Here is a 13,321-nt window from a genome sequence, read left to right on the forward strand (position 1 = left end):
CCTGTCCCAGCCATTTTGAATCTGAAATGCTTGAGGTGATGCCCAACAAAAAGTTGAAAATACTGGAAATGAGGGCAGAGGCCAAGACCCCCAGGAATACCGATACTTGAAGAATAGGTTTAAAAACCGGGGAAGAAAGCATGGATAGAACCGAGAGCACATCTAGGAGGTGGCTACGGTGGTCACGTGCAAGGTGGCCCAGCGCGGCAGCTGTGGGGGAGGAAAGGGAGGGCCCCATGTGAGAGACTCATGTGGAAGGAGGTTCATCAGACATTGGCAGCTGTCTGGATAAGGAGAATGGCTGGACTAACGGAATAATGTTGGTGCTTTAGGGAAGAGGCAACGTCGGGTGGGGAGTGGGGGGAGAGGAGTCTGGGCGTGAACCTGTTTAATCTTAAGGGAGGGTGGGATGTCGTTGTCGAGCCATCTGAGCTGAGCGCCCTTCACAGAGGGTGCCCGTGAGTCTTGAACGAGCGATGGGGAGGATGGGAGGTCTGAAAAGCGGCCGGCAGAGAAGGTACAGGTGGCTGAGCCTGTACAGGAATCCAGTCCCCTGGCCCCAGTGGTCCTCCGTGACCCGTCGTGCGTGAGTGGCTGAGTACACCCCACACTCAACCGGGGTTTGTTGGAAATGGAAAGTTCTGGTCCATTCCACGGAACCCCATCCCGTACCAGAAACCCCCTCCCAGCCCCCTTCCTCAGTGTTCCCTTGTGACTCCTGATGTCCCTTGGGACCTAAACTCCGTCCAGGAATGTGTCCCGTGCCCAGCAGACCAGGAGCTCTCTGAGCATGGGGGTGGTATCTCCCTTCTTCATGTTCCCAACAGTCCAGGACAGGGCCCGTGCATGCAGGGTGGGGGCACACTGTGTGATCCTCAGTCTCCAAAGAACACAGGGGTGCTTGAAGTCCCATTTCGTCCCGACAGGACTTTGGGCCAGATCCCATGGGCACAAAGACTTGTGACCCCCCCCAGACTTCCTGGTTCAGACAAGGTCATTCAATTCAGATGATGGTGTAACTGCCCCTGACTGTTTACCTGATCTGCTCCAAGTAGGTGAGATGCCCGGATTGGGGGTGAAGGGGCAGGAAAGGGTTGTTTGTATCTGGACCTACTCGGCCCACCTGTCCCAGAGGCCCCACATCATCAAATGTTTTCCAGTTCCTATGGTGACCAGATCACAGAGCCAGGATTTGTTATTGTTCTGGGGAGAAAAGGGAAGGGCCACAGAGTGAGGGACTGACGTCCATCAGCCAGGCAGCTGAGTCACTGGCCACGGTCTGGTGTGTTCGTGGAGTCACTTCCCTGTGGTCTGAGGCTCCCACTGGCCTTCCCTGTGACAAGAAGCTGGTCCTTGGACTGTGTCTGTCAGCAAGTGCAGATAACAGGGCACCCCTCCCTCGGCGTTGCAAGTGGCCAGCAGGGTGGGAGGGAAGTTACTGAAAAGGGCACACTCCTGCCTTCAGAGAGTGAGAGCTTATGGGGAAGGGAGCATTCTCCGTCCTTTCAGACTACACATGTGTATTCGTGGACAGCTTCTAGGGCCACCTGGCAACTGGCTTATGCTATGACCTCAACCAAGTCACCTGACCTATCTGAGCCTCAGTCTCCTTTTGTCCAAACTGGGGAAACCAGTGCTATGCCATCAGCTCGTTACAGGATGGGGTCTAGACCCCGACCGACCATACATCTCTGGACCACCTGGCAGATGAAGAATTCCTGTTGCCCCCCCCCCCCAAACACACATGCTGGCTCCTTGTTGAGCAGCCATGGGAGGCCACAGGGGACACAGCCACCCCCACCCACTGCTACCAAAAATTAAAGTAAGAAGCTTCAGGGGCACCCGGTGGCTCAGTTGGTTGAGCATCTGACTTCAGCTCAGGTCGTGATCTCACTGAGTTCAAGCCCCACATTGGGCTCTGTGCTGACAGCTCAGAGCCTGGAGCCTGCTTTGGATTCTGTCCCTTCCTCTCTCTCTACCCCTCCTCTGCTTGCACTCTGTCTGTCTCCCTCTCTCTCTCTCTCTCAAAATAAACATTTAAAAAAAAAGTTTTTAAGTAGCTTCAATTGTCAGACATAGATGGGAACAGAACAAGAAAGTCATTGGGTCAGCCTGAGGGGGTGGGTCAGCAAGGGTATGAGGACAAAGGAGAGGCCATGAGGTAGATATCCTAGAAAGAAGGTGCTCAGGCCACCCCAGGTGTGCTCCAGGCTCCTGAGACACCCCCCCCCCCCCCCGCCCTTGCTCTGGAGCCGAGCCGGCCAAGGCCCTTGTGACAGCCCGGCTTTCCAGACAGAATTTCCACCAGAGAAAGGGTGCTGATGGGAGAATGTGGTTCATCAGCCCACTCGATGGCTGTATCCTCACTGTGAGTGGCTGAGTCAGCACGGTATTTACACTCGTGTTGTAGTGAGTCACCCCCAAACATGGCCATCTCGCAGGCCTCTGACCAACTCAGGTTTTCTCGCCTGCAAAGTGGAAACCCGCTGCCTGGGATGTAATGACCACAGAAGGGAACTGCCCCCCAAAGAGGAGTCTAGACTGTGCCAAGGGGAGTCCCACATGACACCCATTCTGCAGTCATCTGATGGCCTCCATGGCCTGTTCTCTGCTGACCTCTTCTAGCGGCTACCTCGAGGCCAGAGAAGAGCTGTCTCCACCGGGCTGGTCCTAAGCAATGCTTTTCAGATGGGGGGATGGAAACCCGGAAGTGGGTCATGGGATTAGTTCAGTGGGTGGGATGAGCATTTTTAACAGTTAGAGTAGAATCAGTACAGGTGAATGTTCAGAAGTCTTGCATCCGTGCGTGTGTGTGTTACATGAACGTACCCACACACGCTACATGAAAACAGCAATAGAAAGACAGCACATTCTGACTGGGTCACTTAAAGGGCATTTAATAAGAGGGACTATTTACAAAGGTGTATGCAGGCTGTATGGAAATCAGAAGGGGTAGTGCAGAGCCAGGTCTAGGCACCGGGGCTTCACTAGCAGCCTTAGGCTCGAGGCTTAAAGGAGGAAGGCACTTCCAGAACTTGGAGGCAGAGGGATGTAGAGAGGGCGCAGGCAGGAGCTGTGACCATCAGCCAAGGGAGTTGCCGGCCAGCCTGAGCTGACCTCCGTGGGGAACAGGTACTAACCTTCACTCCTCCCCCTCCTTCCCACTCACCAAACCCTGGGAAAGCCTGGAAGCAGGAAGAACGGACGGGGCCCGTGTGTGGAGATCACCTGGAACCTACCTCACACATGCGGGGGGTGCAATGAAAAAGGCACAGTGTCTCTTACCGTGGGTCTCAGGCGGTGAAGTTTTGAAAACCCCAGACGCCTGTGTGTGACACTGGGGTGGCTGCTGGGAAGAAGCCGTACGTTTCTGAATGGCCCCGGGTCAGGGTCAGCGCCTGAGGAAGGCTGTGGTGGCAATGCCAATGCCGGTGAGGAAGCAGTCGTGCGCTTTCATTAGCAGCCGGGAGCACGGCACATTCCAGACGGGCCGTCGGTGCCAGGCAGGAGAAACCACCTTTGCCCAGATGCCAGACGGCAGGCCTGGGCGCAGCCCGCAGTGTCCACGGGCTGTGGGCTAAGGTCAGGGAGGAAGGGATGGAGAGGGAGAGTGTGGGAGAGAGGAACAAAGGGGCCTGTGGTCGGTGACACCCACGCCGGGCAGTTGCCTCAGCTGCTCAGGGACAAAGGGCAGAGTTCTATTTCTAGTTCCCTGTGGGAGCAGGAGAAAATGACATTCTTTCCACAGGCCTGCGGTTGGCCCACGAATGCTCGGGCTACGCGTGGTTGTTCGCACCACACTCTCTCTGGGCCTCGTCTCCACAGCCCACGCTGCTGCTGAGCCCATGCTGGCTCAGTCACATGCTGAAGAACTCATGCCTTCCCAGCAAGAGTGTCCAGGCTCCAAGGCTGCTTCTGCCCCATCTGCCATCAGCCCCTGTGACACCCACCTTCAGGTGCCCAGTCCCGAGCTACGTGTGGAAAGGCTGCGACACTCACTGAAAACCAGGCCGGGTTCCCAGAAAAGAGTCTCTTCCAGAAAGGAAATAGTTTTCTCTAATGGTAAAAAAAAAAAAAAAAAAAAAAAAAAAAAAAAAAAACCACACACACACAAAGCAGACGATTAGTGTTCATAATAAGAGAACTCTCGATTTACCCTTGCTATTTCCTTGAGCGATAGAGAACAGCTCCGCCCTTCACACACTTGGGTTCCTGCTAGCTTACTCACCTGACACTCCGGCTGACGTGTTTACTTAGGAGTTAATACGGTGAAGAGTGTTTTTACCCTTTGAACATGTCTTTTTCTTCAGAATCTCTTAATTTCTCTCGGCCGCACGATTGTTACTGCTAAGGGTCAGGACAGAGTCTCGAGGACACGGTTAAAGGTGCCTTCTGGAGGGGCGCCTGGGTTGGCTGAGCATCCGACTTGGGCTCAGGTCATGATCTCACCGTCCGTGGGTTCGAGCCCCACATCGGGCTCTGTGCTGACAGCTCAGGGCCTGGAGCCTGCTTCCGATTCTATGTCTCCCTCTCTCTCTGCCCCTCCCCACTCATTCTCTCTCTCTCTTTCTCTCTCTCTCAAAACCTAAACATTAAAAAAAAAAAAAAAGTGGCTTCTGGACAATATCCTCTCTAGCCCAAACCAGCGGACCTTGGGCTGGACCCCAGTGTTCAATCCTAAGGATGCCCCTAGGAAATGTCTTGCCAGTGTCATATTTTTTTATAAGTCAACCACACACAAAGTGGATGCTTGACTATTTAATCAGTCTCAACCAAGTCATGATGAAACTGTAAGAGGAAAAGGAGAGTCCAAGAGAGTCAGTGCCTTCCCCAATTCTGTGCTCATCAACCTCCCCGAGGGCCAAGCGGCAGTGCCTGGCTGGCATCCGTTTACTGCCCTGCCTGGCGCTTCCCTGTTCTGCCGAGACCTGCCTGGTGTTAGCCACCTCCCTGCACCTTGCACTTCTGCCCACGTGAGGTGTATGGTTGGCTATCTGTCTCCCTCAGAGACTCAGGAGACCTCTTGGAGGGCAGTGGTTCTGTCTCATTTGCCTCATTCTAGCCCCTTCGTCTGCAACAGTACCTGGGTGGTCAGAGGGGCTCCGTAAAATGTGCATGGGGCGAAAGAATGAATGAAACGTTCGCTGTAGCTAGGATTTTCAATGTGGGGAAAAAAAAAAAAAAACCACGAAGACCTAGCCATGACTTTCAAAATTTTTATGTGTTTGGCAGTGAGAAGTTTGATTTAAAAAAAAAAAAAAAAAATCTAACCTAAGCCCCAAAGCAAATAAAAGCAAAGCAGCACATGCAGGTAAAGTTGTCAGGTTTAGCAAGTAAAAATACGGGACATCTAATTAAGTTTGAATTTCAGAAGAGTAAAAAAAAAAAATTTTTTTGGAGTGGAAGTATATCCCCAAACTGCAAGGGATATACTTATACTAAAAAAAAATTTTTTTTTTTTTTTGTTTACCTGATATTCAAATTTAACTGAGTGTCCTATATTTTAACTGGTGGCTCTCTACACAGGCCTGTACAAACACAGGACCCCAGAGGTCCTGTTTGTAAATCACTGTTTTAGGGAAAGCTTGTGACACCCATCTTGCTCTCCTCCTCCCATCGCTGCAGCCGAGGCCTCCTCCCCCAGCAACTGTGCCTGGATCATAGGTGTCCGTGTGGGCCCCAGGCTGTGAGGAAAGGCTGTTGCTAAAAGTGGGTCAAAATAACTTGATCAGCAGCCAACCTTTATGACAAACAACAATGCCCGTTTATTCAACCGTTTCAAGTCCAATGAAGGTTACTTCACACCTTGTTTTCACTGAAACCTTGACCCCCGCTGACAGACTGTTCTGTCTGTTCTGTGAAGGCAGGTGTGTGAAGAAGCCGCCTTCCTGCTCCTCAGCCCCGTCCTTCTGGGGTGAACAGAGGAGTAACCGCATCCCAGCCAGTCAGCTTGGTTCTGCTGGGTGGAGACTGGCGGCCTCTGTGGAACCAATGCAGACATGATAAGCAAATGCACACCTCTCTCTCTCTTTACTCCCCTGTGTAAAAGCAGTGGAGAAGCTCCTTAGAGAATCAGGTGAACTCTTGAATGCCTTCCAGATGAGTTCATTTTGAAGAGGGAATTGGTAAATCTCAGTGCGAAACGTCTGCCCACATTAGAGCTCCCTTACCAGTTGGGGTGCCCACCAGTGTGTAGTATTGTGGGGGGAGGGGGAGCCAGACAATCCTCTAGATTGTGTATGACCCAGGCTTAGCCCCTGGGATGTTCATGCTCTGGGCTTTGACCCTCAAAGGACAGCAGGTGGGTGGAGGTGACGCGTAGCCGTGACGGTAAGGTCAAGAGTCAGCAGTCAATGGCACTGGCCGCAGCACCTGCACTGGGTGTCTGTCACTGGGCTGCCCGACCTCCCTTGGGTGTGCCCTGCCCATTTCCCCGAACTTGGTTTGCCAGGCTTCTAGTCGGTTCTCTGAATCATCCAGTATCCTCTCCCATCCGCTCATTAACCAGGCTGTTTGCACAAGAGCACTCACAAGTAAGACCAGCCGGTCGCCAGGCCTCACCCTCACACTCCCCGCCCCCTTTCCTTGAGGTCCTGGCGAGTGTGAGACCCGATCAGAGATGGGATGACTGTGCTAAAGCATGTCAGCAGGATCTTCCTCTGGAGCTATCTGGTGCCATGCTTCCCCAAACTGTAGGGCTTTCAAAAAAATATAGGTACCTGAAACAGGGCTGAGCTCCCCACAGTTCTTGGTAGACGCGACGGGCCAAAGAAATGTGAGCAGATGGGATGAGTGGCACTTCCAGGCCGAGCTGGTGTGCAAAGCCAGTTTGTAATTCACCACGTTCCCCCTCCCCACCCCCATCACAGGGGTCAGACACACTCCGGATGGTGGTCACTCTGTCAGCCTGGAACCTGGAGTGACGAGTTACAGGAGAGTTCCGAACCAATCCAAGGTGATCATTTGGAATGAGCAAGCAAACAAGAAACTTTCCTCATGTCCAGTCACTGAGAGGTGAGGGTCGTTTGTTACCATAGCAGAACCTGTCCAGTCCTGACTGATACGCAGGCGCTGTCCGGGTCCTCCTGGATCTGAATCGCCAGGGGAGCCTGAACTGAGGCATTTCCCAAGTCCCATTGACACACTTGTGATTTTGGTGATCAGCCAGGTTTGGGAGCCCCCAGTTCATTCCACACAAATTCTGAGGACTGGACCGCATAGCCTTGAGACCCAAGCTGAAATTCCTTCATATTGACATATTGAGTCATATTATAAAGACAAATGGTAACTTGAAAGATTGTCTACAATTTCAAAACAGGCCAAAACTGTTAAATTTAAGATTGTATCAATGCTCTGACCACAACCACAAATACACGTATGTGTGCGCACATGTGCACACACACACACGCACACACACACACAGAAAAAGAGAAAGTAAAACATAAGAAAATCAAGGAATGGACTTATGAAATATTTTTCTTTAACTTTTCATTGTTATTGAAGTGGCAACACTTTCATAAACAAAAGAAACCCAAAAATGAGATGTTTGGGGTTAATATGGAAACAACAAGGAGCTACTGAATGTTCTTGAGGAAGGGTGGGGTGGGGTGGAGAAGAGGGAAAGGTGATCAAAATAACAGTTAAGGGAGGAAATTGGGGCAGCCCTGTGCATAAAAGAGTGAAGGGGGAGTGGCAGAGGCCAGGAGGCCCGAGAGGGGGGCTGTGCAACATTCCAAGAGGTGTGGCAAGGCCCAAACATTGGTGTGTGTTAAGGAAAGAGGGAGGGCAGAGTCAGCCTCTGGTGAGCCCGGCTCAGCTACACTGCACTGCCCTCTAGTGGCCAGAGCTGGAAGCCAGCAGAGCCTTTGGGGCAGCTTGGCAGGAACAGTCAAGGTAAGACAACTGTGGGAGCCTGAAGAATTTGCTCCTGGGACTGCAGAGTGGAAAAGGTTCCCAGAGAACATGGTGTTTCCACGGAGCATGGCAATTCTCTACAGTGGGGCTAGCCCGCTGGCACAGCCACAACAGGCAAGGGACAGGGAATGGCAGGGACAAAAGCGTGTAAGTTTGAGACTGTGTTGCACATTCAGGGGAGGCAAGGTGTTTGGTGAGGCCATAGGGTTCCTAGGGGTGGGGAAAGGCGAGGCTGAAGAACTGAGCTGAGGCTCTGTGGTGAAGGGACTCTGAAATGCACCGTAAGCAGTGGGACGCCTGCCAAGGGCTTAAGCAGGGGCTGTAATATAGGGAGAAAGAGTAACAGGATCACGTTTGCACTTGAAAAAGATCTTTCTAGCAAAAGTGTGGACTATGAATATGGATAGGGCTGGTGGGAGGGAGTTCTTGCAGGCAACAGAAGCCAGTGCCCCGACTGAGCAATTGGGGATGGGGAGAACAAAACTCATCCGTCCTTTCCTTTACTGGTGCGTTCCAGACATGTGCCAGGGACAGTGTGTGATTTTGGAGTTACTAAGCCACACCTGAGTCCTCAGGCACCTCCCTCCCACTTATGCAGAGTGGAAGAAAGCCACCGACCTGCCCACACATTTTGAGCCTGAGAACCCAGACAAAAGAAATATACAACAACACTCAAGGGATCTTTAACTCTGGGCTGTGCAAAGATTATGTGGGAAGACGGGATGCACCCTGAGGTTGAGAACTGTGCACCCAGAGGCCTTTGCTGCGGACTAACTCCACCCCCGTGCTCGTTCCAGCTTGTTCCCAGAACTGGGAGAAGTGGCTCAATGGTCCTCACCCTCGGAGAGCGGTGGTGAGGGCTGGAAGGCAGTTACCTCGCATTGTGCAGATAGGCACAGGAAACAGGTTACCGGAAAGAAGTATGATTTACGTAATGATGGGTCTTAATATTAATTTATTGAGTGCTATTGAGCCCGAAGACCAACCTCCCTGCCTCCAACTTTGGGTGGGAGTGTTTTGAATCCCACCTTTGACCTCTCATGGAGCAGCTGTCTCTGTTGCTGTGTAGCATCTCTGGGGTTGGAACCCTTGCCACCCCTTATGCACCACTTCACACGAGCTGTTTTGGTTTTTCTTTTTAAGTATTTATTTATTTTGAAAGAGCACATGCACGCAGGCACGTGCGTGCTCCAGCAGGGGAGGGGCAGAGAGAGAGTCCCAAGCAGGATCCGCGCTGTCGGCACGACCCCGACTCGGGGCTCAATCCCACGAACCGTAAGATCATGACCTGAGCCAAAATCAAGAGTCGGAGGCGCAAGGGCACCTGGGTGGCGCAGTCGGTTAAGCGCAGACAGTTCGTGAGTTTGAGCCCCACGTGGGGCTCTGTGCTGATGGCACGGAGCCCGCTTGGGATTCTGTCTCTCCTTCTCTCTGCCCCTCCCCTGCTGGTGTACAAGCTCTCTCTCAAAATACATAAATACACTTAAAAAAAATTTTTTTTTTAAATTTTTTTTTCAACGTTTATTTATTTTTTTTGGGACAGAGAGAGACAGAGCATGAACGGGGGGAGGGGCAGAGAGAGAGGGAGACACAGAATCGGAAACAGGCTCCAGGCCCTGAGCCATCAGCCCAGAGCCCGACGCGGGGCTCGAACTCCCGGACCGCGAGATCGTGACCTGGCTGAAGTCGGACGCTTAACCGACTGTGCCACCCAGGCGCCCCAAAAAAATTTTTTTTAAAAAAGATGCTCAAACGACTGAGCCACCCAGGCGCCCCATAACATGAGCTATTTTATGCTTTATATAAAGTGACCTTCGCCGGCAAGAGGTGGAGCCCGATTTGTGTGGGCAGGTTAGCCAACTTCTTGTTTAGCATCAGCTGGCATCTTGATACGTCACAGCCTAAAGGGTTAAATATTATTATGTCCTCATTTGATAGATGAGGAAATTGAGGCATAGAGGCAATGGCCCACCCACAGTCACACAGCTGAGGTGATACAGCCAGGATTTGAAGGCTGGCTCCCTAGTCTCTATTCTTAACGATTTGCTATCCCCCCTACTTTGTGCCGATCACACGGCGATGCCCAAAACTACTTTGGGGAGCACTTTGCCATTACCTGCCCTCTATCCCGTTCACCACCCTCATTCAGCCTATTTCCCCCTCCCTGAAGATCATTCTATGGCTAAGTGAATCCCACTTAAATGTTGACTCTGGAGGGGCACCCCTGCCTTCTCCCCTGGAACCTAGTCCCCTGTCTGCTCAGAGTCCCAGTGTTTGTCACACAGTGTCTGTGTTTTCCAGAGATCCATTATGCAGAGTCCCCCCTCGGACTGGTGGGAGGGCACAGCCTCTGATCTGGGGGAGTTTATATCCAAGGGGGAATCAAGACAGACAAAGTATCCAGTCTGTTCCTTTTTATTGCTGTCAGTATGGTCAGCTAGTTTTTTTAAACTGTGGGCTGCCACACATTATGGATCATGAAAAAAAAATTTAGTGCATCTCAAATCACATTTGACTTAAATGAAATGGCATTAAATAAAAAATACCAGATGTATTTCATGTAATATGGTTAAAAATTGTTTTAGGGATATTTGTTTTAGTTGGGTGCACCTGGGTGTGTGTGTGTGTGTGTGTGCACTTGGCTGTGATATAAAATATGTTTCTTATCACGGGCAGAAAAATTATAGAGCAACTGGTCTAAATGTTTCCCCGTCTGCTTTTGCAACACTTATATACAGTGGTATTACAACCTATGTTTTGCACAAGGTCACATGACAGTCACTTTCAGTCAGCTTGTCTACTCTTCCACTAATGAGCAGAGAGGCCACACAGGTGACCTGTAAACTGTGAAGACTGTCAGTAAATTAAATTGTTTGAATTAACATACCTTGTTTGAAGCCAAACTAAGCCGTATTTTTCTGGTGGATGTTTATCATTGAAATCCTACCATCAGTTACATACTTTAGGGACACCTGGGTGGCTCAGTCAGTTGAGCAACTGACTCTGGCTCAGGTCATGACCTTGAGGTTCATGAGTTCAAGCCCCACCTCTTTCTGCCCCTCTCCCGCTTGTGCTGTCTCTGTCTCTCTCTCAAAATGGATAAATAAACTTTAAAAAAGCAATACATACTTTAAAAATCCATTTTATGAATTTGCCATTTATTCTTCCCTGCTTCTCACCAGCCAGTCCTGGCATAATTTACTGAACTTCCTCCTCCTATGCCAGGAACAAATGCAGGGATGTGTGGAGGGGAGGGTGGTCTGGCCACGGTTCGCCAGCCCTGGATCAGGAGACCTGGTTTGCTTCTAGGAGGCCCCTCCCGCCGCCCCCAAGCCATTGGCAAGACCCTGAGGGCCTCCCAGATCCTGGGGCGACAGGGACTCCTGGTGCTGAAGCCAGATGAATGCTCACACATCAGTAACACATTCAGCTTTCTTCAGCAGACCTGATACTCCTGACCCACCTTCTGGGCAGGGTAGATTATACCTTTGTTTTTGTTGTTTTTAAGGAGCAGATTTTACAGAAGTTAGAGAGAGTGGAACACGAGATCAGAGAGCCTGGATTCTCATCTCACATCTTCCACCTGTGAGACAACGCCTTTGGGCAGGTTGTGGACCACTGCAACCTTCAGCCGCCTCATCTATAAAATGGAGGGTGACAATGGCAGCTATGTCAGCAGGTGACCGTGAGGAGAAAACGAAGTACTACAGGTACGGCATTTTAGCCCCACACTTAGCATACAGTAAGTGCTCACTATGTACTACCTGCCACGGTCAGAGCAATTATGATTATTACGACACATTTATTTATCATTACAACACTCTGGCAGCCTCAGCGTGGCCGTAGGGCTGAGAGCCACACAGGCCCCTCCCGGTTAAGCCTGCATCACTGTACTGCCCCACCTCCTCATGGCCACCACCTGCCTCCCAGCTTCGCTTCCTCCATCCCAAGGCTGGCTTTTAGGGATGCTGGATTCTCAGGCCTCGCCACAGCCTGAACAAGGTAGCGTGTGGCACAGCATGAGAAGACCCGGGTTCGAGTCCTCGCTTTGCTGCTTCCTGTCAGGAGGCATGGCTGTTTGTTCCAAGTAAATTAGGATGGGCTGGAGGGAGGGCCCTGCCAGTTAGGCAAGGCCCAGGGCCCACGCTGTGTGTCTGTGGCTTCTCACCGCAGACAGAAGGCACTTGGACAGGGGGGTGGGGGACGGGTGGAACCCCTGCCTGTCTCCTGCCTGGGGCTTAAGGGAACCTCGAGGGGCCAGGGGACAGACAGTGGGAGCAGGGCCTCGGATCAGGGGACCGGAGGTCAGTACCCAGACACAGGAACAGGCAGGTCTTGTTTTTTGTGGGAAAAGGTTGGATGCTCGCCCAGGTGACCGAGGGGCTGCCGTCACCCGCATCCACATGGGGACGGTCTGTGAGCACAGAGCCGATTGATAGGGTGCAGGAATGACTGGTTACAGTGGTCAGCCTGGCCTCGCTCTCCCACGGGAGCTGCGCTGTCCGCCTGGGGCTTCCTGCCTCCAGACTGCACGGACCCGGTAGGAACAAAGTCAGAACTGGCTCTGCTAGGGGGAAGCCGGGGAGGCAGAGGCACAGGAAACGGGGTCTGGGATCACGAGGAAATATGGTGCTACTTAGAGACGTGTCCCCTGAGCCTTCTTTTTTTTAAATTAAGATTATTTATTTACTTATTTGGGGGGAGAGAGAGAGAGACAGCACACACAAGCAGGGAGGGACACAGAGAGAGGGGGAGAGAGAGACAACCCCAAGCAAGCTCCACACCATCAGCGCAGAGTCTGATGTGGGACCTGACCTGAACTCACAAACCGTGAGATCGTGACCTGAGCCAAGATCCAGAGTCGGACGCTTAACAGACTGAGCCACTCAGGTGCTCCTGAGCCTTCTTTAACTCTGCCATAACATGGCAAAGGTGATGGTCCCCAACGTGCAAGTTTAGGTGTGTTAGTGAGATGAATATGAGAGATGGTTTGAGACGCCTGAGTGGCTCAGTCGGGTAAGCATCTGACTCGATTTCGGCTTAGCTCATGATCTCACTGTTCATGGGATTGAGCCCAGAGTTAGGCTCTTCACTGATGGCAAGGAGCCTACTTGGGATCGTCCCTGTCCCTCCCTCTCTTCCCCTCTCCCACTCACGTATGCACTCGCCCTCTCTCTCTTTCAAAATAAATAACCATTAAAAAAAAAGTGGCCGTTTGAATAGCTAAATATCCTTATAGTGTCATTACCGTCCCTGCTGTAAGTACACAACCTCTTTTCAAGCTAAGGACTTTACTAAAACTCATTTACATCATAAAAATGATACCACAAATTGGGGGATTCACAAAGGTTCCTGAAATCAGAGAGTGCTTCTGAGCAGGAATGACCCTGAGGGTTAGCCCAGCCTT

At 51.5% G+C, this 13,321-nt stretch overlaps 1 long non-coding RNA gene across 2 annotated transcripts in view; it reads left to right on the forward strand.

Moving 5' to 3' along the window:
- The window catches only part of LOC122476529, a 93,080-nt gene extending 80,423 nt beyond the window's left edge, over window positions 1-12,657 (forward strand). Inside the window, exons 5-7 of one of the 2 annotated variants that reach the window (XR_006295521.1) lie at window positions 6,870-7,014; window positions 8,712-8,820; window positions 11,423-12,657. This is a non-coding gene — a long non-coding RNA (uncharacterized LOC122476529). Of the gene's footprint in view, window positions 1-6,869; window positions 7,015-8,711; window positions 9,197-11,422 lie in introns of those variants that run through there. The other variant, XR_006295520.1, reaches the window with a different exon arrangement.
- The last annotated feature ends 664 nt before the right edge of the window (window positions 12,658-13,321 follow it).

This window comes from Prionailurus bengalensis, chromosome E4, assembly GCF_016509475.1.
Source record: "Prionailurus bengalensis isolate Pbe53 chromosome E4, Fcat_Pben_1.1_paternal_pri, whole genome shotgun sequence".
Lineage (NCBI taxonomy): Eukaryota > Metazoa > Chordata > Mammalia > Carnivora > Felidae > Prionailurus > Prionailurus bengalensis.